We start from the raw sequence: 27,261 nt of genomic DNA on the forward strand, positions 1-27,261 counted from the left end.
AACTAATCAATAACTAATATACACACTCATGTAGTTAGTGACCAACTGATGCAGCACGTTACAACAACAGAGACAGTGATGCACACATTAACATAGTTTAGTTACTAATCCATGTATTAAGTGAGACACTTTTAATTACTCACTTAAACAGATAGTCAGACAGCTACTAAATCCTCCATCCAGACAGTTATATATCCACTCAATCTTCAATACAGATTGATATATATATAATACATATTTAAATTTCAAACTAAACCACATTCACTGGATGATGTCATTAGTGATGTCATCAGTGATGTCATTTGAGATGTCATCAGTGATGTCATCAGTGATGTCACTGACCATGTCATGAATGATGCAATATGTGACATCATCAGCAGTGCATTGCGGGCGCGCGAGTTATAGTTAGCAGAACTAACTATAACAGAGGAATTTCTATGGTTTTGTATGAGTGAAATGGCCAGCTAACTATAACACCCCTGAAACCTATGGTTTTTTCTGTGAATATATATATTTATATATATATATATATATATATATATATATATTCACAGAAAAAAACAAAGGTTTCAGGCACGTTATAGTTAGAAATTAGCATTAAAAAGACCTTAGAAATTCACTGAAAAAACCATAGGTTTCAGGGGCGTTATAGTTAGTTGGACATTTCACATGTACAAAACCATTGAAATTCCCCCGTTATAGTTAGTTCAGCTAACTATAACTCGCGCCTCCACAATGCACTGCTGATGACGTCACATATTACATCACTCATGACATGGTCAGTGACATTACTGATGACATCACTGATGACATCTCAAATGACATCACTGATGACATCACTGATGACATCATCCATGTGATAATTTCATGCATCTTCTCACACCGTAATATAACTTTTGATACACCCACTCTAAAATAACAGACTGCCATTCTCAAAACCATAGACACTCTAAGACCTATAACTACATACCCGCTCACTGATTCTTAAGTCTACACACACATCCACTCACTCACCCGTACAGTCACTTATACTTACGGTCACTCAGTACAGGACTATCATATGCACTCATACACCTATATAGACACTCACACACCGCCACTCATCTATAGACATACTCACACACCTAGTCAGTCATGCAAATATTTAATCACATTCCCATTTACTCACCTATACAGTTATACACACACCAGCTCACTTACTCAAACAAATACTAGCACATTCTTACGCTCTTATACAATCACTGATACAAGCACACACTCATCCATACAGCCACTCTCACAATCACACACTCTCACTTATAGCCATTTAAATACTCTAACACACAGATATACTACCTTTCACATATGTAGTTACTCACACTTGTACCACTGAGATATACATTCACTCACTAACACACCCATACACACACTCACCCACCCATACAGTCCATCACAGATGCAGTCTTGAAACCATGCACCCAGTGAATCAACCACTCACACATCTATGCACAGAGTCACACACACCCCACCCACACAAACACTCAGGCACCCATACAGATACTCAGACAACCAATGAATAACTCATATAGACACTCATGTAGTTATTCACAAACCCATGCAGCCGCTTACACACCAACAGACAGACGGATACAGAGATTCACACAGATTAGTCATTAACCCATGCATTCAGTAAGATATGTTTAATCACTCACTTATAGAGTAAGTCACGCACCTAGTAAATCATTCATTCAGACACTAATACACCCACTCATTCTTCAATACGCCTTTCCCTATAAATATATTAAACATATTTAAACTTTCCAGAAACACACAGTCACTGGATGATGTCATCAGTGATGTCATCAGTGATGTCATTTGAGATGTCGTCAGTGATGTCATCAGTGATGTCATCAGTGATGTCACTGACCATGTCATGAGTGATGTAATATGTGACGTCATCAGCAGTGCATTGCGGGGGCGCAAGTTATAGTTAGCTGAACTAACTATAACGGGGAATTTCAATGGTTGTGTATGAGTGAAATGTCCAACTAACTATAACGCCCCTGAAACCTATGGTTTTTAAAGTGAATTTCAAAGGTTTTTCAAATGCTAGTTTCTAGCTATGCCTACAGAGGTAGGACATGTGAAGAAAGAAGAAAAAACGCACAGAAAGAAGCAAAAGAAGTGCAGAAAGTGGCAACAGAAGTCCACAAAGACAAAGAAAATTGCAGGAAGAAGCAAGACGTGCAGAAAGAACCAACAGAGGAGCAGAAAGAGGCCTTGTTGCAAAACCATCCTGTGCCCACAGCTTTTTCAGATGGGTACTGGTGGTAACTGACTCTGACTAACCAGGCCTAGAGCCAGTGCTATGCTAAAAGATACTTAGAATACAGTGAAAACACCTACATACACTAGGGAACACTATGCGTTGGGGTACCCCTGTGATTAGCATGACCTCCTCTGTAAGACCCTAGTGCAGAATAGTGCAGGGGGATTAAAACTACCTCATAAAATGCACCATGGGGTGCGTTTGCACACTGGTGAAGGGAGGGGGGCGACTGAGGTGACATGTGTGCAAACACGCCCTGTGGCCGTTTTAATTTGGGGGATAAAGTCCCCTTGAATCCTGAGTGTCCCTTGGGTCCAACTAGCCCACCAGGTGTCTTCAGTAAGCACCACAGAGCTGCATTGCAGAGAGGTGTAAAAATGGGCATGGGGTGGACCACCTCTCTGCAACGCAGCGCAGTGGCGCTTACTGAAAGCACCTGGTGGTCTAGATTGCCCCCAGGAGCCCTCAGGATTGAAGGGGAATTATTTTCCCAACTTAAAACGCGCCACAGGGCGTGTTTGCACACGTCACCTCAGGCCCCGTCCCCTCCCTTCACCACAGTGTAAACACATCGTGTGGCCATTTTAAGTTGGGAGATTAACTCCATTGAATCCTGAGGGTCCCTAGGGTCCAACTAGCCCACTAGGTACCTCCAGTAAGCGCCACAGAGCTTCGTGGCAGAGAGGTGTAAAAAGGGGGACCACCTCTCTGCAGCGCAGTGGCGCTTACTGGGAGCACCTGGTGATCTAGATTGCCCCCAGAGGACCTCAGGATTGAAGAGGAATTAATTCCTCAACTTAAAACGCGCCACAGGGCGTGTTTGTACACATGTCACCTCAGGCCCCGCCACCTCCCTTCACCACTGTACCAACGCGCCCATGGCACGTTTTAAGTTGGAGGATTAACTTCCCTTGAATCCTGAGGGTCCCTGGGGTACAACTAGCTCACCAGGTACCTCCATTAAGCGCCACAGAGCTGCGTTGCAGAGAGGTGTAAAAAGGGGCGTGGCCTCTGAACACCTCTCTGCAACGCAGCTCCCTGGTGCATACTGGAGGTACCTGGTGGGCTAGTTGACCCCCAGGGACCCCCAGTATTCAAGGTGAATTAGTTCCCCAACTGCATAGCGCCAGGGGGCGCGTTTGTAGAGTGTTGCAGGGAGGGGCCTCCGGCGTGATGCCGGCCTTTTTTTTATTTTTATTTTTAAGAAGGGGGGCTGTGTGGCCCCCCTTCTTTTCCTATTCTATTGGCCCTGGGGACCCCATCCCCCAGGGCCTGACCCCTACTTTATTATTGTTTTTAAAAAAAATTGGCCGGGGGCCGGGGACCCCATCCCCTGGGGCATGGCCAGATTTTTTTTTTTAATTTATTTGGAGGGGGATGCTTTGCCCCCCTCCTCAGGCCATTTATGGCCCTGGGGACCCCATCCCCCAGGGCCAGCCTTTGCTTTTTTTGTTTTGTTTTTTGAGGATGGGGGCCATGTGGCCCCGGGGACCCCATCCCCCGGGGCCAACCCTATCCGTTGGGGACCGTGGGAGGTCCCCAATCCCCCCACGGTCCCACCGGCTCCCCGCGTCCTGGTGAGGCTCCCGCCCTGCCATAGCAAACTGCAGTGTCCCGGGGGTAGGCACCCCGGGACACTGCAGGAGCCGGCCCTGGGGGGTGGCGGTCCCCAGGGCAATCAAGGGCTCCAGGAGGGGGGCCGTGCTGCCCCCTCCCACCATTTGCAAAGCCCCGGGGGTTGGTGGTCCCCGGGGCTTGGGGGTCCGTCACGGACCCCCCAATTTTAATAATTAGAGCTCCGGGGAGGTGGCGGTCTCTGGGGCATGTGGGGGGGCTTGAGCCCCCCCACACAGGAATAATTTAAAAAAATAGGAGCCCCGGGGGCCGGCAGTTCTCGAGGCAGTGTGGGGGCCGTGCAGCCCCCGCAAATTTATTAATAAAAGCCCTGGGTGGTTGCGGTCCCTGGGGCTGCAGGGGGACAGTGTGCCCCCCGCAAATCTTTCTGCAAAACCCTGGGGGTGGCGGTCCCCGGGGAAGTGTGGGGAGATTGGGGCTGCCCACACTTTTTTTTCTGCCCCTGGGACCTGGTCCACCCGGGGGCTTTATTTAAACGAAGCGCGTTAGCCTGTGCTTCGTTTTTTGAATTTTCACGGCCGGATCCATCCATCCCGCGATTTAAGAAAAAAAAGAATACATTTGGGGCCCTGAGCAGGCCTAGAGGGTCAGGGTGTTTCTACCCTGCCGCCTTTTCGTGATTTGCTTGTTTGTTTTTCTCTTTTCTTGTGCCTCTGGCTGCCAACAGTTCCTGGATTGAAGTGTTGACAGCCAATTAGCATGAAGCTCGTGATCGGGAGGGTGCGCGGATCCTCCGTGCCTCTAGATATCACTATCTTTATTTCTTAATTTCTCAAAAACTACTGAACGGATTTACACCATTTTTACAAGGTCGCTTTCTGAGCCAAGCAGTACTTTTTTGCCAAATCTGGTGTAATTCTGTTCAGCAGTTTTTGCTATAACCGTGTCTAAAGTTTCCTATGGGAAAATGATTTTTTGACCACTATTTTTAGAATTTCTCAGGAACTACTGAACAGATTTGCACCATTTAACAAAAAGGGCGCTTTCTGCACCAAGGGCTACCTTTGTGCAAAATTTGGTGTAATTCCGTTCAGCAGCTCGGGCTGTAGCTGTGTCTAAAATCTCCTATGGGAAATAACATGGGGAAAACGCGTTTTGGGACCCTCCTTTTTTCTCAGCCCCCGCTCGACGAATTACCCCAAACTTTCAGGATAGGAGCTGACTGGAACGGGCCATTAGTTTTGAAAATTTCGCAAAGCTTCGTCAACCGGCGCCAAAGTTATTAGGAATAGAATGTTATGATTTTCCTATGGATAATAGGTCCTAACTATAACTACCCACTGGCGACCGCCGTTAGGTTATACATATATATAATATATAATATATATATATATATATATATATGCGACAAGAAAGCAGTTAAGGGTAGGAAAAAAGGGCAAGCATTCACGAACCAAAAATCCAAAACTGTCTGGAAAAACGCTGTTACTCCTGTATTTGGGCCATGTGATACACAAGTAACTAGTGGGCACTTTATGTGCGAGTGGATACTTTGCCAAGCTTTTCCTGACATGTGACTTGACAATTGTGAGGGTATGGTACGTCAAATTACAATCCAATGGAAAATGTTGAAAAGAGGAAGTGCTACTGTAGTTTCATGAAACAGCTAATTATCACTCAGAAGTGCAACCACGAGTCTACAATCCTAATTTTAAGCAGATTTAGAGAGGGAATTCACAATCGAGTGCATCCTGTGTCTGAAATTAAGGCACAGGCGTAGTTATGTACTTGCTGCCTGCCCATTATGTAGCCAGTGCTGGTTGGGACTATGAGGTGTTTGGTTGTGCTGGGATTTCATTTTAAGTCAGCCGTTAATGGGGTTAAGTCTGTGTTGCCAATCAGCTGACGTTTATGGTTGTCTGGAGTACAGGTTCTGCCCAAAACCTCCGCACTGTCACTGCTGTGTCTCCTGTCTGCTTTGGACATGTCTGTCCAGTCGTCTTACCTGTATCATGGCACTCATCGGCCTCTGTAGAGACTGTTTTAAAGAGCATCTGCTGGCTGGGCAGACCTACGTAAGGTTAGGCATTCTGTTACCTGACTGTGTTGACAGAAGACTACTGCTCTATGTACCGGAAAACATTAAAGCGCACTTCTGCAACATTGCAAACGCACTAGCGCTACTGAATGTATTTTTAAAACCAGTGATGCGCACGCACCACAGAGGAGCGGGTACGAGGGAGCGCGGCAGCGAGGCGAGCGCGCGCTGCGGCGCGTGCTAGACACGGACGGGAATGGGCAGAGCAAAGGCGGGACATGCGCCCGCCTTTGCCCAATTGCGTGCCTTTTAAAAAAAATAAAACACGTGAAGCCCAATGCCGCTGACCGCGGCTCCCGCAGGGGGCCAATCGGCGGTCGGCGCCTTAGTGCCCCCGGGGCACCGGTCACCTCTCCACACCCCCTCCCACTGGGGGGGGGGCGGGGATGCAGACCGGAGCCCCCCTCCTCGGGCTGGCCGGAAGTGACGCGCAATGCGTGTCACTTCCTGGCCCTGGTGTGAGGGGGAGGCTATTTAGCCTTCCCCCACCCTCCTGGCGACCTCTTTGTCGCCCACCTCGCCATTGATCACGCGTCGGGAAAGAGGTGGACATCGGAGGGCAGAGGCCGGCGGGCCGCGTGTTGTGAGGTGAGCGTAGGGCAAGAGTGTTTAGGGCACTAAAGCCCCTGCACGGCGCCCCACGATGTCCACATAGAAATAAGAATTTCTCCCCGGTGGGAGGCCTCGGGCACCGGGCGGGTCACTCGGGTCTGGAGCCTGTTGTACCGCGGTATTTGCAGTAGTTCATCCGCTTCCCCGAGGGCCGGCTTCTCTGCAGGGGAGCACTTGAGCGCGTTATAGTCTAGCTCAGTGGGTTAACGCGTTACGGGTTTTCTTCCTCTATATTGTTGTACGGTCGCATTGCATGCGGAGAATGGGAAGAGCGAAACCACAAGTGCCTGATTAGAAAGGGCTACTGGTGAAAGTGGTGGAGCGGCCATTGTGAGCAGGGCAGCCACAGTACCATCTATCAAAACAGGTTCAACCCCTCGTCACCTCTAGAAATTGCAAAGCAAAAGAGGGAAATTAAAAACAAATAATAATTGGGGCTATATTTTCGAGAGAGGCTGTGGGGTAACCTCAAGAGCAGCCGACTTTGGGCCCGGTGAATGAGGTTTGAGTCCTGCCACCGCAAGCATAACAAATACTTAGCTCAAATGGTCGAGCGCTCGCTTAGCATGCGAGAGGTAGCGAGATCGATGCCCGTATTCGCCACTCTAAAATTTGCATAAATCGCGCGAAAGGGTAGCGGGATCAATGCCCGCACCCTCCCACTTTTAACTGTAATCCTCCGGATGGGGCTGGCCTTGTAGCTATTTTCCCTTCCTGCGATCCCGGGCTAATTATTCACCCCCCCGTGCCTCGCAGCGGCATCAATGCCCGCACCCCGGGGTAATTATTCACCCCCCCCGCGCCTCACAGCGGGATCGGTGCCCGCACCCCCCCCTGGTTTATGGTGAAGTCATTTGGCCCCCCCCGTGCCTCGAGTCTGGGGGGCGGCACCTGAACTGCGGCGCCGAGGGGAATATAAGGTTATCGCCCCTTCCCATCGGCTACGAGGCCGTTGGGGTCGGGAGGGGGGCGCATGCAGTGGGCGGCACGCTCATGGGCAGCGCGTGCGTTGTCGTGGGGTGGGGGGCTGAGGCGAGCGGGGCCAAGGGGTAACCTGCGAGTTTAGGATAATCAGTTCCGGCCCGCGGGATCGCGTCCGCATTGCGGCCAGGTCTAAACCCCCCGCACCTCAATGGATAATCGGGGGCGGTGCTCGGGTTATCTGGTTCACTCGCTCACCTACTATCGTAATTTGAATTACGCGCCCAGTACCTGGATGTATAACGTAAATAGGGCACTCATGTAAAGCGCTCCAATACCTTTGGGTCGATCGCGCGCTACATAAGTATGCAACAGGTAATCGTGGCTGCCTATATAGGCAGATCCATGATACCAGTGCATGCATTGCTCGCAGGTTTTGCTGTACTTGTGAACGAAGCGCCCAGTGTCTAGAGGTGTAAGGTAAATACGGCACTCATGTAAAGCGCACCAATACCTTCGGGTCGAGCTCGCGCTATATAATTATGCAATGAGATTGGTAACGGGGCTGCCTGGGTCCAACAGGTAATCGTGCTGCCTATATAGGCAGATCCATGATACCAGTGCATGCATTGCTCGCAGGTTTTGCTCCAATACACTCGATCTCGTAATATTGTACTTGTGGACGAAGCACCCAGTGCCTAGATGTGTAAGGTAAATACGGCACTCATGTAAAGCGCTCCAATACCTTCGGGTCAAGCTCGCGCTATATAATTCTGCAGTGAGATTGGTAACGGGGCTGCCTGGGTCCCCGGGGGTCGCGGGTGGTGCCAGCCGCATGGTCGCTGCCTAGATGAAAAGGATATCGCCCCCCCCCGTCGGCTACGCTGCCGCTGAGGGCGTGGGGGGGGCATGCAGCGGGCCTCTCGCTCAGAGGCATTGCGTGCGTCGTCTTTATTGGTGCTGAAGGGAGCGGGCGGCTGTATTAGTGCGCCGGGGCACCATAAGGGGAGCGCAGCGCTTGCGTATTATCACACAGATGGCAGGCATTTGTTAATATCGCCGCCATATGGCGAGAACGCGTGCTGCAAGCCGTGGGGTCGCGCCACCATCCTCGGTGATTCCGGCCAGTACGACATCCCCTACAATTGAATGGGTTATGTGGGCGGTGCTTGTGCACAATCAGGCGAACACTACTCCCGGCGCATGGTCTCCGGTGCGCCACTGCCCATACAGCGCCCAGACCCCTCCGCGGCGGGAATCAGTGAGGTGCACAGCGGCTCCCGTGCTGCTCCTGATCCGTCTCCGGTGCGCCACTGCCCCTGACCCCACTCCCCTCCAAGATAACCCCTACTCTGCGGAGAGAGGTCCTCAGTAGAGCGCTCCAATACCTTCGGGTCGATTTCACGTTTTTTTTAAGCACGCACAATAAGAACCCTTCTGTCATCTTGTCAAAGAAAAGGGCAGGATTTGTTGGCTGCAGGCCTCTTTGTGATAGGGATCTGCGCCAGGGTTGATTCCAGGGTTGTGGTTGCGGCCCGCACCGTGGTTCTCCGCGGCTCCATTCCAGTGCTGCGTGAGACATCCCTCTCCCTCGCGATATTTTCTACCTGGCTGGGCCTCTAGCACGATGCAGGCGGCAGTTGCCAGGCACCATTTCCATTTAAATTAATTTGCTGCGTCTTTCAGTTACTGTGGGGATGTCCAGCAAAGCACCGTATCTTCCGGTTCTGGCCATGGGCGAGGTGTGGGTAATGATGTCCTGATTCCTGTATCAGGAGCCCGTTTGACCATGAGTCAGCGTTGTTGAGGCCCCGTCTATAAAGATGCAAGCTGTAATTGCTGGCTGCCGAAGAATGCGGATACATGATACATGTGTATGCATTGTTCACAAGATTTCGCTTGTGCCCATATTTGCGCGCATTAGACGATTCTGGACATTACAACACCCCCCTGCACCTCAATGTGAATTTGGCATGGCGCTCGTGTCCGGCGCTCCAATACGTTAGCGCGCATTAATGTTTTAATGTCGTGGCCGAGCGGTTAAGGCGATAGACTAGAAATCTATTGGGGTTTCCCCGTGCAGTTTCGGATCCTGCCGAATACGAAAATCTTCAAAGCCAGTGCGCTCCCACATATGCGGGTCTGACTCCGCCCCTCGCCTTGCGCCGCGTACCCTGCTCTCCCCGAGTAGGTGTCTCTGATGTCAACGGTGATGTCACCAGTGGCTGCGTGGGTCTGTTCACGTCCTGCAAGCTGGCAGGAAGAGCCCCAGCGCATAGCTCCTTGGTTGATTGGTCGGTATCACGGCGATGCACACACTGACAGCCCGTGCCCAGTTAGTGAACTGGGCCTGATAAATGAGGTTGTGTTGTAGTGAAGGGTGTCCATTCGCGCTTTTTTATAGCAGGGTTAGCAAGGGCAAGTGGGGATGCACTTTCTTTATCAGGTGCAAAGGCAATTCCGACCCCCGGGTCGCCTCCTCATGCTTGTTTTAGGGAGAAGGCATTTGCGCCCCCCCCCTCGGGTGCGCGGCTGCCGGGGGCGCGGGGGGCATGCGGCGGGCCGCGTGCTCCTGGGCCATGGATGCGCTGCCACCGAATGCGTGATTGCGTAATGTAAACACTGTACTAGTTAAAGCGCTTCAATGCCTTCCAGACCTCCTCCTGCCCATGCATCGGCCGCAGCGAGATAGAGGTTGGCGGCCGCATCGAACTAGGGTTCAGGGGGTTTCGCGGGCAAGGTCTAAACCCTCCCCTGCCCAAGCGTCGCCGCAGCGTGATTCAGTGTAGGGTAGAGCGCTCATTACACACTGTATCGATCGTGTGTCCGTCAGCCTCTCGCCCATGGGGCATACTTCTCAATAGCGGCAGCCATCGCGAGCAAAGTAAATGAATGGGGGTGCGACGGCAGAGAAGCCGCACACCCTGCGCCGGGGAGCCGTTAGGAGATTAGCGTCGGTTCACGGCCCTAATACACCAGCACTGCAAGGCTGGGAGCTGCCTGGGTCCCCGCGGATCGCGGGCGGTGCAACCCCCGTGGCGCTCCCTGGATAAGGTTATCGCCCCCCCTCCCGTCGGCTATGCTGCCGTTGGGGGCGGGGGGGGCAGGCAGTGGGCTGCGTGTGGTAGGAGTGGTGACCTGCAGAGGTGGGGTAGTCCGACAACTGCGAGCTGGACGCTGGTTTAGGGAAGTGAGGTCGCGTCCGCATTATGCGATTGCGGGCATTACTGAACCCCGCACCTCAATGGATAATTGGTACGAATCTTGTAAGCTCCCCGTGCTTAAATGTGTAATGTAAATAAGGTGCTCATGTAAAGCGCTCCAATACCTTCGGGTCGAGTTCGCGCTATATATTTATGCAACATGTATTGCTGGCTTCCTATAAGGCGGATACATGATACAAGTGCATGCATTGTTCAAATTACGCGATTGCGGGCATTACTAAACCCCCCGCACCTCAATGGATAATCTGGTGTGGTGCTCGCTTGATCCGGTACGGGGAGCGTGTAATATGGTACGATTCTCTTAAGCACCCCCTGCTTGAAGGTGTAATGTAATTACGGTGCTCATGTAAAGGCCTCCAATACCTTCCGGTCGAGTTCGCGCTATATAAATATGCAACGATTGCAGGCATTACTAAACCCCCCGCACCTCAATGGTTAATCTGGTGCAGTGTTCGCGTGATTTGGCACGGGGATCGTGTTATATGGTACGAAACGCTTACGCTCCCCGTGCCGGCATGGTGTAATGTAAATACGGTGCTCATGTAAAGCGCTCCAAGACCTTTGACGTCGAGTTCGCGCTATACAAATAGGCAACATGTATCTGCTGGCTTCCTATAAGGCAGACACTTGATACAAGTGCAGGCATTGTGCACAAGATTTTGCTCCAATACCTTCGGGTCGAGTTCACGCTGGATGAATATGCGACATGTATTGGCTGGCTTCCTATAATGCAGACACATGACACAAGTGCAGGTATTATTCATAAGAATTTGCTCGTGCCCACATTTGCGCGCATCAGGTAATTCCGGGCATTACGACACCCCCTGCACCCGAATGGGTTATTTGGTCGGTGCTCGTGTCCAGCGCTCTAATAATTTCGCGCGCATTACGGTTTGAGCTAATCACTAATCCACCATGCCCGAATAGGTATGCTAATACGGGGCTCATGTACTGCACTCCAATACCTTCGGGCGGGTCACGCTGTGACTCCGGGCAGATAATTTAATATCCACGTGCCCGATGATGTATGTATATACAGTGCTCACGAACTGCGTGCCATTACCTTCGGACCGAGTTCGCGCTGTGGTTGTGACGCTGGGCAAATCACTGATCACCCCATGCCCAGATATGCATGCGTGCTGCTGGGCCTGGTCCACCTGGGCCCCCGAGGGTCGCGAGTTTTGGCGGCTCATGATCCCACTCCGTGCCCGAACACGTATGTAGATATCGGGCGTACGGACTGCGCCCCATATACCGTCGGGCGAGTCGAGCTGTGACGCCGGGCAGATCACTTAATCTCCCCGTGCCCGATTATGTATGTAAATACGGTGCTCAGGAACTGCGCGCCAATACCTTCGGATCGAGTTTGCGCTGGGTGTGTGACACAGGGTAAATCAGTGGATATCGCCGTATGATTTCACTCCCGTGCCCGAATATGGGTGTAAATATGGTGCTCATGCACAGCGCTGCTATACCTTCGGGTCGAGTTCGCGCGTTATAAAAGTGCTATTTACAGCAAGGGTCGCGCTGTCCGATCCTGACCACACGTGACCACGTGTCCCTCGTCTCCAACCTTTTTGCTGAAGGGGGGCTTGGGTCGTGTGTCGTTGTTGTTGTTGTCAGCAACAGATAAAGTATCAGCGTGTGGGTAACAGGCATCTGCTCTCCAGCAGCTCCGTGCCCTGGGAGCACGCGCGTTGCCCTAATTCTGAGGCCTACCCATAAAGGGGCCGAGTAGCAAAACAAGTAAATAGGCTCCATAGGCGGGCCTCTGGCCTTACAGCTGGGTGAAACCACCATCATTTGGAGATAGGCCCAGGTAAAATAGGGCCTTTTCTGGATGCCTAGAGGACCATTGCGGTTGGGGGTATCCCCCACCGGATTCACTGGTCGCGTACTGCAGCTGCGGGAGACTGGGATTCGGGTTTACGGACACGTTTACCACGCTAGGGGCGCTGCCAGCCAACATAGGGTGCTGCTGTCCCAATAACTGGGGTGTCAGCGGGGCAAACACAAGGGGACATGATGTCAATAGTACATTTGTCACGCCCAGGGTGCACTAAATCTCTACTTCAACGGAGCAGGAATTTGGCACTGCTGGGGATGCTCTGGGTTTGTGGGGGGGAGCACCCCCCCGCCACCCTCCTACTGAGGAGCATGATGGGAGGGGTGAAGTAGGACTTAGTCAATCCTCAATGCTTGAACTTTACTGACAGCGCGCAATGCTTAAGCCAGACAGATTCCCGAAGCTGGTATACCTAGGGGGTTTCATCACTGAGGGATCTGTAGGGGCATAATTCCCATAAGGAATAAGGGATGGTGAGCAAGGGCAAGAGTCGCCCCTTGCCCATGGTCACGCGCTGGCAGCCAGGAGCACTCCTGTGCTCCAGGTTTAGCAATCAGAGGGGACTGGCCAAAGGTTAAGTAAAACCCTTCTCGCCTTCATAGCCAAAGAGGGCAGGCCCAGAATTGTGAAGAGGGTAACCTGCCCGCATGGGGGGCGAATAGTTCTTGGCACATCTCCCCAGGCCCAACAGGTCCTCTATTTCAGCAGACCCTATCCGGTTAGGATAGCGTCTTGGCCCTTGAGGACATAGATGGGGCCATCTACAACACCAGGAGCTATAGCTCACTGGTAAGTCTTGGGCCTGTGGACATAAGGGATCGCACAGGGTTTGAGTCACGCTAGCGCTGTCACACTGTCATGAGGTGGCAGAATTTCAAACTCTTCGTTCTGCTAGGATGGTTCCCTTCCAGCTAGTTGCAGGAAGCCCTAGATAGGAGAGGTTGCAGGTAAGACTATAGCGGGTTGGTGGGGGGCCCTGGCTGCGACGGTGAGCCGCCTCCAGGGCTGTGGCAGAGTTACAGGGCGATCTGGAAGCAGGCCGGTACAAAGGGTACCTCTGCGCGGCACCATAGGGGGTGCCTGAGCCAAAACCAAGGAGCCTCAAGGGAGGTCCAGGAAGCCGTGTCGGCGCCCCGCTAGTCCTGCGGGCGGTTGTGGGCCTGAACTGTATTTAACATTGGCACATATGTGACCCTTGCCCTGTACACTCTGCTGAGAGCCCAAGGATTGGATGATCATGTCATGTCAATACCTTTATTAATCACTGACAGGCACTGTGGGAAATTGGCACTGCCTAAGGCCTCGCAACCAAAACTAACCCAGACACCAAGAGGCAAATCAGTTCACAGTATGCACTTTACAAAAGTCATCTGTTACATAAAATAAACGATAGAAACATTTGGAAAAAGCAAATACTCTTAAGGAATGCAAGGTGAAGTAAAACAAGTCAAATATAAAAATGATCTGCACAGCATCTTTTGTTTGTTGCAGCAATCCCACTGAGCCTGCCCTGTCTCTATGATCAATGGTTCTCTTCTTGGCTGAGAGAAGTTCTGTGAATCAATGGGAGAAAATACAGTAATGCCGGTCTCAGTACCAAAGAGCACCGGCCCATTTTCAGCACTGAATAAAAGGACATTTCTCTTTTTGTTTAAGAGGATAAGTACAGAGTTATGTTACACACTATGGACCAGATGTATGACCCTAAATTGCATGCGCAAACGGGTTTGCAACCCATTTGCGCATGCAAAATGGCCCAAGGCCATGTACAATTCCTAAATAGTGAGTCGCAATTTATTTGTGACTCACTATTTAGGAATTGCGTGTCTCAATTAAGGAGTGGCGTTCCCTTCCTACTTGAGTCTGCAAATCAATGTTTGAATGTTTTGTGACCGCAAGAGGGTGGTAATGTAGTCGCAATTTGGAAGGGGTCCCAGGGACCACTACCTGCCCTTAAAAAATGAAATGAAAACGTTTCATTAAAAAAAAAAATGCATCCCATTTTCCTTTGAGGAAAACGGGCTGCATTTAAAAAAACCTGCCTTATTTAAAAGTAGTCCCAGACATGGTGGTCTGCTGAGCTCAGCAGACCACCATACCTTGGAGGGCCTGCCATTCCCAATGGGCTCGCAAATTGCAAGAGGCTCATTAATATTAATGAGCCTCGCAATTTGCGACCCCATTGGGAATCGCAAACAGTGTTAAACATACTGTTGTATATGGCAAATTGCACCTCGCAAATTGCGACTTGCAAATGAGTCACAATTTGCGAGGCTCAATTTTGCTGGTCGTTCATCTGGCCCCAAGTCCTTTCTTGCCAATACATTTCGTTTTAGAATAGAAAGTTAGGTGATGATCAAGCTTATATGAATGGCATTTTGACAACTGAAAATAAAACAGTATTTGGTCTTTTAATTTTGAGACACTGAAACGTGATTTTGAATAAACAAGGCTTTTGCAAAATTTGCACTTCATGAAGTAAAACGATGCAAGCTAAACTGATCATAATAATGCTTTATCTTGCTATACCTTAAAGGCCGACTCATACATTTGACTCCAACATCAGTTAAGCTGTAGACATGTATCCCTGCGCTATGTGAAGCAACTGCAGACAAACTTGCATCTTAGCTTTTTTTAGGTCGAGCCTAGAGCCAGTGCGCATGCGCTTCTCTGCAAGACTTGTTGTAGTGAAGTAGGGAATAGAAGTCCCGCCCACTCTCTTCCCTTATTAGCCATTGACTTGTGTCATTGTCCGCCCTAAATGATGGCTTCTGATTTGTAAATAGGCTTGTCAGCCCCTCCTTAGTACTGCCTCCTCTTCATTTGTCACCTCCCATGGCGACTGGCTCTTTTACATCAGTTGTTAAACGGTACCTGTTAAATAGTCTTCAAGCACTATTTTCTTTATCCAATTTCTGTTACTGCAGGCACGACGTACTTTGGTGCCTTCTTTACAACCCTGCCCGCCCTCCCGTTGTCCGTCCCTTCTTTATCCGCCTCCCTCCCATTGTCATGCCTTCTTTATCCCCCTGCCCTCCCTCCCGTTGTCCATGCCTCCCCCCCACCTGACCATGTCGTCCCTCCCTCCCGTTGTCCATGATGCATACCATTTGCAATGGAATAGGTGTCGCATTTACGCGTGTTTGAGCTATTGGCTTGTAAATGATAATACCTTTTATTTATGTTTTGGTTTTTAGAACTAAAACAATGTCTGAGAGTTCACTTTACAGTAGTACTCTTCAAGGTTCAAGTTTCATTAACACTTCTTTGAAGATGTACTTTATAATGAGCGCATGCCAATGACCAATTTAGCACTGATTCGCAATATTTCAAAGTGAAGTTTTCCTTGTTCAATGTTATCTCCAAATCAGGGTTACAAGTTAGCTCATCACTTATATCCTGATAGCAGTTCTTCAAAGCTAAAGGTAGTTTTTCTCTTTAAGAAGCAAAATAAAAGCCTACCTGCTCCGTGGACATGGAATTGATAAAGTGCAGGCAAAGCAATAACAACACTGTCTGCAGGCAGAGATAGCTCCGATTCATACTGCACCCAGCTGTCAGTTACAAACGTCCCAAAACTCTTACCAGGACAGCAGAAAACGGGACTTCCAGAACGAGCGCTGAAACCTCCGTTATACCAGCAACCTACCGAGAATAATCCGCGTCTGGAGGAAGGGCATGGCCTGTTTTATAGGAAAACAGCGGCCGACGTCCTATCTCGCAGAACGGCACAAAAGAAACAAATGACAGGGATAGCTCCATAAGCAACAGTGAATTAGACGGCGTACCTCGTCCAATTCCATACTACAGGTCCTTGTACCCTCAAGACTGGTGTTGTATACTATAGACTAGTTTGCACAACCCCAGGACTGAATAGTTTATAGTTTAGTCCATTAAGCATACTATTGCCTATTTCGTCACACTCTGGTTCTGTGCCATTATGTAGACCACTGCATGTTTCCTCACAGCGTGGTCGCAGTACTGTTGACAACTTGCAACTTCATCAGGGAAATCATTGGGTTGGTCTTTAAAGAGAACCATGACAGGGGAATACCTTTTGGAGTAAGGTCTGACCATCGTCCCTTGGTGCAAGTGTTTTCTTGTATGGAGATTGAGAGATTGACGCCTAGGTTGAAGCGTTGAGCGAAGGCCTGGAAGAATTCAATTTTCAGGTACAATATCTTCCCGGGCTAGCGAATAAGGCGGCGGACTGTTAGTCCAGGTTGCCAATTGAAGGCAGTTGTGAAGTTTGTGATACTGAACCCATGGGAATATGTTGGGTCAAGGAGCCTGCCATCACAGAGGATTAGTGGGAGAAAGTCATGCCTGAAGATGTGTTCCTACCAGTTGTTGCTGACTTTGTTGTTAAGGGGTGGCCTGTGTGTAAGAATATTAACTCTGATCTGTTGCTTTTGTAGTCTGTCAGGGATGAACTCACGTTGCTTCAAAATGAACTCATGAATGGTGAGAGGGTTGTACCCCTCTGTAATTTGAGGTCTAAACTTGTAAATCTTGCTCATGTGGAGCACTTGGGGAGAAGCCTTACCCAGACTAGGCTCCGTGAGAGATATTGGTAGCCAGGAATAGACTGCCAGGTGGAAGATGTGGTCAAGGAGTGCTATCAGTGTGCTTCCAATGACAAGTCTTGCATCACCAGCTCTGCTCCTCTGTCTCCGGTGGAGATTCCGCGTGAGCCATGGACTAAGTTGGGTTTAGACCTAATGGGCCCTTTTGAGTTGTTGGGGCCTTCGAGAGGTTTGTAATTCTCCTGGTTGATTACTCATCAAAGTGGGTTTCCACTAGGTGTGTGAGCACTGTCAGTACAAGGGTGGTTTTGGATTTGCTCAAGAATGAGTTTGCGAGTGAGGGCATTCCCAAGTTCCTGATTACTGACAATGGGGTGCAATTCACCTCTCAAGAGATGCAAGAGTTTTTGAGAGATTTTGGTATCACTCATCAGAGAACAGCCCTTTATGCGCCGCAGGCCAATGGCCTTGCAGAGTGCATGAATAGAGTGGTTAAAGCTTGTGTTCAGAGAGCTTTGGAGACAAAGGTTCCTCTTAAGGAAGTTTTGAGGGATACTCGGTCGGCACATCATACCACGCTTAATTGTGTCCTGTCTAAGTTGAATCCTGGGTGGCTGCCATTGAAAGATGGTATTTCTTTGGGTAGGGAAGAGGTTGATGCCAGGATTACATCTTATCAAAGGAAATATAAGGATAGATATAATTCTAAGAAATCTGTGAAGGAAAGGGCATGGAGTGTTAGAGAGTGGGTGCTTATAAAGAAACCAAGGTGGCAAAGGAAGGGTGTCACCGAGTTTATGGGCCCCTCTGTAATAACTTCCATCAAGAGGAATGTGGTGACGGTGCGTAATGGTGGCATGTCGAGTATGTCACTTCTTGTGAAGTTTTGAGGGGACAAATGTTTCGCCCTTCATGTTCTGAAGCTAATTTACCTGGATTCAACTTGTCTAAAGCTAATCATCCTTCTGGTTCTCATGCAAGGGTTTTTCTTCCAGGTCTCGACGTTCTCCAAAACATTTCAAGGATTATGTGATGTATTGATATTATGATGTTCTTGGTTTCCCCTTTCAAACTTTTCTTGTTTTTTCTCTTGTACTTTTTTTCTCATTTTTTCTTGTCTTTCCTTTAATTATCTTCCCTTCAACTTTATTTCCCTTTTCTCTCCATGTTCATTTATCTCCAAGTTGTTTTGTATTTTTGGGTAAGGGGGATGTGTTGTAATGACTTGTCTTGCCTTACATTCCAGCTCGTGGGTGTAGGTTCTAGGTCTCCATGGTAATGTCTCTGTCGAGACAGTTGGAGACTGGGGGACCGATGGGCTGGCAGCATTAGTTGGTGGGGCGACTAATTGACAATAAACCACTTTCAAATCATCCAGTGTGAGTCATTTTAACAATGAACCAATTTTCAAACAACCTTGGCAGGAGCAAACTCAGAATTATTTGGGAAGTATAAGGACTGTTGACATTTGTTTGCATTTTACATGCAGAAAACTAACACAGAACAAGAGGCAAGCTAACGATGAAGAGTATGCCAAGATTTTAAAAGACACCTTCGCATTGTGACAAAAGATGCAAAATTATGTTAAAGGAACGAAATACAATGAAATTGTTTCCTAACCTTCATTTACCTGCTGAAATAATGCATTATCTTCTTTCACAACCCATGGTTTGTTTAATGCCAACTGTTGGAGAATATGCTCAAATAAATAATGAAATGCAACATATGGAATAAGAACAAATTGTACATGTCCCTTGTAAAGATAAAGCAGAGAGTAACATACTTAACATACCTGTAAGCAAGGGCTTTGATACAAAATTGCAGAATATGGAACAATCTGTGTCACGTACAGCAGGATTGGAGATCTGTGTAAAAATTGATATGCAATTTCCATGTAGAAGAAAGACTTGTAAATGGAGCCATAAGATTTGTAGTCGACCTTCTGACATCTGGAAAGAATGAATAAATTGAATTTATTGTGGTGAAATTTGACCATATTCAACAGCAAAAAGGTCTCTCAGTATGCAGATAGATAGATTCTTACTTCTCTATTTGGCTTACATGGTAACAACACACAAATCACAAGGACTAAGCTTAGATTATGCACTAATGAACATTGGATATTTAAAGAAGGAATGGCATATGTTGCTCTGTCTTGTGTAAAAAAAATAACAGGAGTAACAAGACTGTATATTATAGATTGCAATGGCACAAGATTTAATGCAGACAGTAGCTGTGTGAGCTAATACAATAATTTGCGAAAGACAAATGAAAAATTACATCAAACTACATTAACGAAGACAATTTGGAACAACCTAATAGGAAAACACAAAAAACAAAATACAGGGTAGTAACAGGACATCAGTTTAAAAATCAATCTGAATGGCATTAATTGCTATAGCAATGCCATTGGTAATCTACTTTTATACTTAGCGTCAGTCAAAAAAACCAATTCCGCAACATGCACAGCAAACTTTGAGCAAAACCTTGACAAATCATCATGAACAAATTGTGTCAGACAACCACATACACCGCTCTCTACAAGTGGCATTAGAGATATGGTAGATATATTTGTAGATGTGCTATTCATAACTTTTCTATCAATGAACAGCAAGATGCTCTGGAATTCTGTATGGTTGTTCTAGAAATAATAGCCAACAAGACTAGGAAGAAGACAAGAATTTTGATCTCTTTGGTGTAAGCTACCCTTGGGAACATGTACACTTTCATTGCTTACATTCAAGCTCCACTATTACAGAATGTGAAAGATGTGTAGATATATGAATACCTGACTGCAAATCTATTCCATTAAAATATTTAACGCTCTGCAATCAAACTATTGCCCAAATTGTAAGTCAGAACTTCTTCCAACACTTCATTCAACCCGAATCCAATCCAAAAAGCTTTATTCGACAAATAAATGTCATAAAAGCGAAGTACATCTAATAAAACTCATTTTTGTTACAAAAGGTTTCAGTGCAAATAGTTTAAAAATACAATAAAAAGATTAATAAATACACATCCATTTTACACTTGATTAAAAATCATATTAAACATCTAGAATAATGCATTAGAGGAAAAATTGGATTGTCCTAATTGAAATTGCAATCGGTAGTTAAACATACACAATGATTAAAAAGAATAAGCTGCAGACATAGATGCCAAACATCAAGTAATCAATTGGTTAAAAGAGATTTTGATCTTATAGCCCTCATCCAGCTCAGATACACGGCTACAGCTGTTGCAATACATGGGAGAGTATGATTTCACAATACTCTCATTGCAATGCTACATGTTCTGGTAGACAGCAATCTGCATAAGGGAGCCAACCATGCTTTGCGCGGAGCTGTGTATGCTGGGCACACAATGAGAACATGAGCATAAGGCTCTTCACACTTATGACAAAAGGGGCATTTACTATTGCCCCCACTTGCCCACTTAGCCATGAAGGTTCCCAAAGGCAAATACCCCACTCTAAACTGGAAGTACAACTTACGATCATAAGGTTTGGATAAAATATCCCAGTACATCTCCAATTTGGGTCGGGGTTTCACTATTAAGAAATGCGTTGAGCTATCACATTTATTGTAGGTATTGTAATGGAACATATTCCAGTATCTTTCTTTTACAATTTCTTTAGATGGAATTCATTCAACAATGGTTACAAAATAGCTGATCCTGATGATTGAAAGATGTAGTATCAAAAAAAGAAAAATGAATATGCCTATTTCTAACTTTACTGCTTCACACATTTCTATCTCAGGTTGCACTTTTACATTTAGTGCTATTATTTTTCATTGTGAAGAGACTGCTGCACCAGGACACTATACCATCTACTTAAGAAACAACACAGGATGTACAGAATGTGATGATAATACTCTTACTTTTAAGCACAGACTGACAAAATATTTACAAGACTGTTACCTGCTAATTTTACATCCAGAATTCTAACTCATAATGTTACCATTATAATAAACCAAAAAAGGTATTTTAGAGTTGAGCTTTTGTTATTCAGTAGATATGTCATTATGTAGCCTTACATGGTTAATAATATTAGAAGAAATCTACTATAATTATTATTGTATTGTATGGTGTTACATATATCACATTATTTAGATGAAAGTGTGAATCCAATTGATTCGTTTTTCACCAGTGTTACACGCTGACTGCTCCAATATGATCATCTTGACTTACAAAGGTTGAAAATGATGACATAGTTCTGTAAAAAAAAATGTTACTTATGTCCGAGAAACACATAACAAAGAAAGCAGAAATGGATAACTTGTACTTCAATATATGACATAAAATTACCATTGCATGTGTGCATTACTTCTAAGGTGGGTTCAGAAAACAAATACTTTTTCACTTACTAGGTACCCTACCTTATACTTGCAACATGTACATTGTTTATCTGTAATGTATATAGAAATGCAGTTTCTTACATTTTGCTTCTTCTAAGCTCAGTTAACAATGTTGTACACATTTAGATTTACAAGAAAAAGTACTTCTAATGTACTAAAGGTACTGTTAAAAATGGCGATCTCTGGTTGTCAGTGTACTTTGTCATGGGTTACACATCCTATTGGGTAATAAATCAATTTTCGTGGTTTGTGATATGTTACCAAGTTATATCTACTTCTGTAACCACAGTTCTCCCAGGATTGTGTGATTCTAGAGCGTCGACGCGTTTCGATGGTGTGTCTGGTTAATCCATCTTTATCAAGACAAAAAATATAGGCTTCTAGTCCTCAGTATTTGTTCTGGGACCTATTGATAAAAAGAGGGGGAGATTAATATTGTGTTGCTAAATCATACAATTGATGCGCAGTGCTCCAGATTTACATTGGGCCGATGTCGCAATGTATCGCAAGCCTAGCTCATAATGCTCCTGTGTATCCATTAATGAGCATTACTATATATTTATCTAGTTATGGCATGTTATTGGCAAGGGCGACATGATATTCATTCCGGGAGAAGACGCCCCCACTCGACCCTGATGTGGGGCCGAAACAACTTGCGTTATTATAACCACTTACTTCTCAGTATTTAGAAGCGGTATTCTAAATATGAACTGTCGTCAGAAGTCTTGAATTTCGTTGAGGTAGCGGGGATCTAAGCTGTCTCTCCTCCTGTGCATTTCATCTGATATAAAGAATATATATATATATGCGCACACATTAGTGTTGCTTTGATCTCATTCCTGTGTCTCATTTCACATAAGAAGAATGTATACCCCTGAGATGTCTAGTTGCCCATATAGAGCTCCCAGTGCTTTCTTATCTTAATATAAAGAAATTTATGTGTGTATGCACCCATTAGCGCTACTTCAAATTCGCTCCTGCTACACATATTGTGTGGGCAGTACATGTGGCCCCCAATGTGTCTCATGGCCCCAAAATTATTACCGATATTTACTAGTCTTAACGGGAGTGGTACCGCTAAAGGTCCAAGACACCACTTACTTGAATATTCCTCGGACGAAGTTCTTAGTAAGTGTAAGCGTCAAAGTGACGGGGGTCCGTGTTAGATCTCCCTCAATGTACGTCACCTATACCGAGAAGATATACGCAAATATGAGCACCACAGAGGAGTGTCTCGAGTATGTTACTACCAAAAATGGTTATAATTTACCAAGGAGTAAACTATATTCTATTAGATTGTTCCGAAACGCTCTCACCTCAGTTTTTGATCGTTACGTTATCGAGTGCGGAAATGCTCCTGTCTCATCTCGCCTCAATTTTTCCTAAGACGATTGCTTATTTGTTGGTCCTGTCGTTAGCTCTGATTGGTCGAAATACGCACATGCCCATATCACGTGCAGTAGCTTGTGACCGGGAGGATGTGATTGCGAAAAAAAAGGACAATTTTTAATTATATGGCATGTGTATATTGTTGACATAACGCGAAGTCACATTCCCGAACGATGTCATTGCTATTATGACACAATATTATTTTATTGTTGGGTAACTGTTTATATGTTTTTCGTCAGTGTGGACAGAATGTTTACAAATAGATGACAGCTTTATTGACCCATACGGTGAACATATCTTGATCTTATTCCTGTTCATATATTTACATCAGTTGCGTACATTTCCTTCGTTGCCACTTCTATATTACAATCATCTTATACATAAGAACAAACAGAATCTCAAAAGTATTAACATTTGGAAGAAGCACATAAAATGGAACAGTTATATTTATAAACATATCAATTCAGATAGATGGGCAAACATTTTAACCCTATATTCCTGTCCCATAACACATGCAAATCCTGTTTTCCACTTCATAGGACAACGTATATTAGTAGCCAGAGATTGCCATTCTATTTAGATGGTAATAATACTCATCCAGTCCTCTTTTGAATTAAGTCCCTTTTCTACTGTGTTCAAATGGCATATAAACCATTGTTCTCTCTTTTTCCTTTTCATATTGACATCCCCTCCTCTCCTATTCACTGTCACCTTTTCTAAAATGAACCATTTGATTTGATCCCAATTATGGTTCATTTTCAAGAAGTGGTCTGTCAAGGGTGCATTGATCTTTTTGGTTTTGATTGCCGATTTGTGCTCCAGGATACGAAGCCTATATCCAAATCAAAGGAACCAGCATGGGGGCTGCCTGTGCGCCGAGCCTGGCATGCCTCTATGTTGGTGACTTTGAAACTAAACATGTTTACAATGAGATGGCTCCGTTTTTTGAAAACGTTACCTGCTGGCACCGTTACATTGATGATATCATCTTCGTCTGGAACGGTGCCAGTCAGGATTTAGAGTCTTTTCTTGAATGGATCAATCTAGGAGATCCTAACTTGAGATTTACGGCACATTACAGTGATCTCGAGGTAGCCTTCTTGGATATAAAAATTAAAAATGTGAAAGATACTCTGCAGGTAGAGTTATACACAAAACCAACTGATAAAAATACTCTCCTATTGTATGGAAGCAACCATCCGCGCTCCCAAAAAGATAATATTCCTTTTGGGGAATTTTTAAGACTCCGGCGCAACTGTACCTCGTTATCAGATTTCTATCACCACGCTGAAACTCTCAAGAAAAAATTGTTAGCTAGAGGTTATCCCAGCAAATTGATCAAACATTCCTGCAAAAGAGCGAGATTTTATAATCGCGACCACTTGCTGGATATCAATAAAGTTAAAAAAAACGATAAAGCAACAGGACGCATAGTCTTTGTGTCACAATTTTCTAGTCTTAGCAATAGGATTAAAAATATTGTGAATAAAAATTGGAAAATTTTAAACTATGGAGAAGAAACTACCCTAGAAAAGCCTTTGTTCTCTTTCAGGCGAAACAAAACAATACGCAACGCATTAGTAAGAACATATGATGACAAACATGAAACCCAAACGATGGTTACAGGAGGCAAAGCTAAGGGCAACCACAAATGTGGCACGTGTTCCATCTGCCCCTTATGTCTCGAAGGAAAAAATCTGATGCATAATAACAAAACCATTTGGGCTAAAAGTTTAAACAACTGTCGGAGCAAGAATGTAGTGTATTTTTTGATATGCCCATGTGGTCTAGGATACGTAGGAGAAACAAGTAGGGAACTACGTGTATGTATCCTGGAGCACAAATCGGCAATCAAAACCAAAAAGATCAATGCACCCTTGACAGACCACTTCTTGAAAATGAACCATAATTGGGATCAAATCAAATGGTTCATTTTAGAAAAGGTGACAGTGAATAGGAGAGGAGGGGATGTCAATATGAAAAGGAAAAAGAGAGAACAATGGTTTATATGCCATTTGAACACAGTAGAAAAGGGACTTAATTCAAAAGAGGACTGGATGAGTATTATTACCATCTAAATAGAATGGCAATCTCTGGCTACTAATATACGTTGTCCTATGAAGTGGAAAACAGGATTTGCATGTGTTATGGGACAGGAATATAGGGTTAAAATGTTTGCCCATCTATCTGAATTGATGTGTTTATAAATATAACTGTTCCATTTTATGTGCTTCTTCCAAATGTTAATACTTTTGAGATTCTGTTTGTTCTTATGTATAAGATGATTGTAATATAGAAGTGGCAACGAAGGAAATGTACGCAACTGATGTAAATATATGAACAGGAATAAGATCAAGATATGTTCACCGTATGGGTCAATAAAGTTGTCATCTATTTGTAAACATTCTGTCCACACTGACGAAAAACATATAAACAGTTACCCAACAATAAAATAATATTTTGTCATAATAGCAATGACATCGTTCGGGAATGTGACTTCGCGTTATGTCAACAATATACACATACCATATAATTAAAAATTGTCCTTTTTTTTCGCAATCACATCCTCCCGGTCACAAGCTACTGCACGTGATATGGGCATGTGCGTATTTCGACCAATCAGAGCTAACGACAGGACCAACAAATAAGCAATCGTCTTAGGAAAAATCGAGGCGAGATGAGACAGGAGCATTTCCGCACTCGATAACGTAACGATCAAAAACTGAGGTGAGAGCGTTTCGGAACAATCTAATAGAATATAGTTTACTCCTTGGTAAATTATAACCATTTTTGGTAGTAACATACTCGAGACACTCCTCTGTGGTGCTCATATTTGCGTATATCTTCTCGGTATAGGTGACGTACATTGAGGGAGATCTAACACGGACCCCCGTCACTTTGACGCTTACACTTACTAAGAACTTCGTCCGAGGAATATTCAAGTAAGTGGTGTCTTGGACCTTTAGCGGTACCACTCCCGTTAAGACTAGTAAATATCGGTAATAATTTTGGGGCCATGAGACACATTGGGGGCCACATGTACTGCCCACACAATATGTGTAGCAGGAGCGAATTTGAAGTAGCGCTAATGGGTGCATACACACATAAATTTCTTTATATTAAGATAAGAAAGCACTGGGAGCTCTATATGGGCAACTAGACATCTCAGGGGTATACATTCTTCTTATGTGAAATGAGACACAGGAATGAGATCAAAGCAACACTAATGTGTGCGCATATATATATATATTCTTTATATCAGATGAAATGCACAGGAGGAGAGACAGCTTAGATCCCCGCTACCTCAACGAAATTCAAGACTTCTGACGACAGTTGATATTTAGAATACCGCTTCTAAATACTGAGAAGTAAGTGGTTATAATAACGCAAGTTGTTTCGGCCCCATTCAGGGTCGAGTGGGGGCGTCTTCTCCCGGAATGAATATCATGTCGCCCTTGCCAATAACATGCCATAACTAGATAAATATATAGTAATGCTCATTAATGGATACACAGGAGCATTATGAGCTAGGCTTGCGATACATTGCGACATCGGCCCAATGTAAATCTGGAGCACTGCGCATCAATTGTATGATTTAGCAACACAATATTAATCTCCCCCTCTTTTTATCAATAGGTCCCAGAACAAATACTGAGGACTAGAAGCCTATATTTTTTGTCTTGATAAAGATGGATTAACCAGACACACCATCGAAACGCGTCGACGCTCTAGAATCACACAATCCTGGGAGAACTGTGGTTACAGAAGTAGATATAACTTGGTAACATATCACAAACCACGAAAATTGATTTATTACCCAATAGGATGTGTAACCCATGACAAAGTACACTGTCTCTTGTTGTTTTTCTGTTATGTGGGCTCATAACAGGTTGTTATATGTATTTTATTTATATGTGTTCAATTATATTCTTTGTGCAAGTTTTGTATTGTTCAATACTCATGTCAAAGTTTAATGAATTTTATTAAATGCATGTATGTAATTTTTACAATAAATGTGATCAACATATTTTAATTCTTTGAATGTTATAAAATGTATTGTTTGCTTTTGGCTCTATTAGCATTGTACCATTGTGTCCCAGTTCAGGGATTACATTTGATGTAGTGTTAGAAGTACCCCATTCCCTTGAAAGATATAAGGGGTCGCTCTCGTATATATATTCAAAGATCTCTGGTTGTGTCAGGGTTCCAAGAAGAATTTCTGCTAAGGGTCCTACCCTGGCTAGTGTTTCTATGAGTAAAGCAATAAGGAAAGGAAAAGACCACACAAGAGCATATAATTGGAGATTGAACTGGCAGCTCTAGAAATCCAAGATGGCTGCCAGCTCAACTTCTCCTTTAGCGTTCTAGTGTTGATCCTCTCTCCAAGTACGTTTGGAATGT

General features: G+C 45.5%; 1 long non-coding RNA gene across 1 annotated transcript in view; it reads left to right on the forward strand.

Annotated features, from left to right (window-relative positions):
• The window catches only part of LOC146866233 (uncharacterized), a 197,626-nt gene that overhangs the window by 134,278 nt on the left and 36,087 nt on the right, over window positions 1–27,261 (forward strand). The gene's annotated exons all lie outside the window — the stretch shown is intronic.

Source organism: Triturus cristatus, chromosome 2_1, assembly GCF_964204655.1.
Source record: "Triturus cristatus chromosome 2_1, aTriCri1.1, whole genome shotgun sequence".
NCBI classification, from domain to species: domain Eukaryota; kingdom Metazoa; phylum Chordata; class Amphibia; order Caudata; family Salamandridae; genus Triturus; species Triturus cristatus.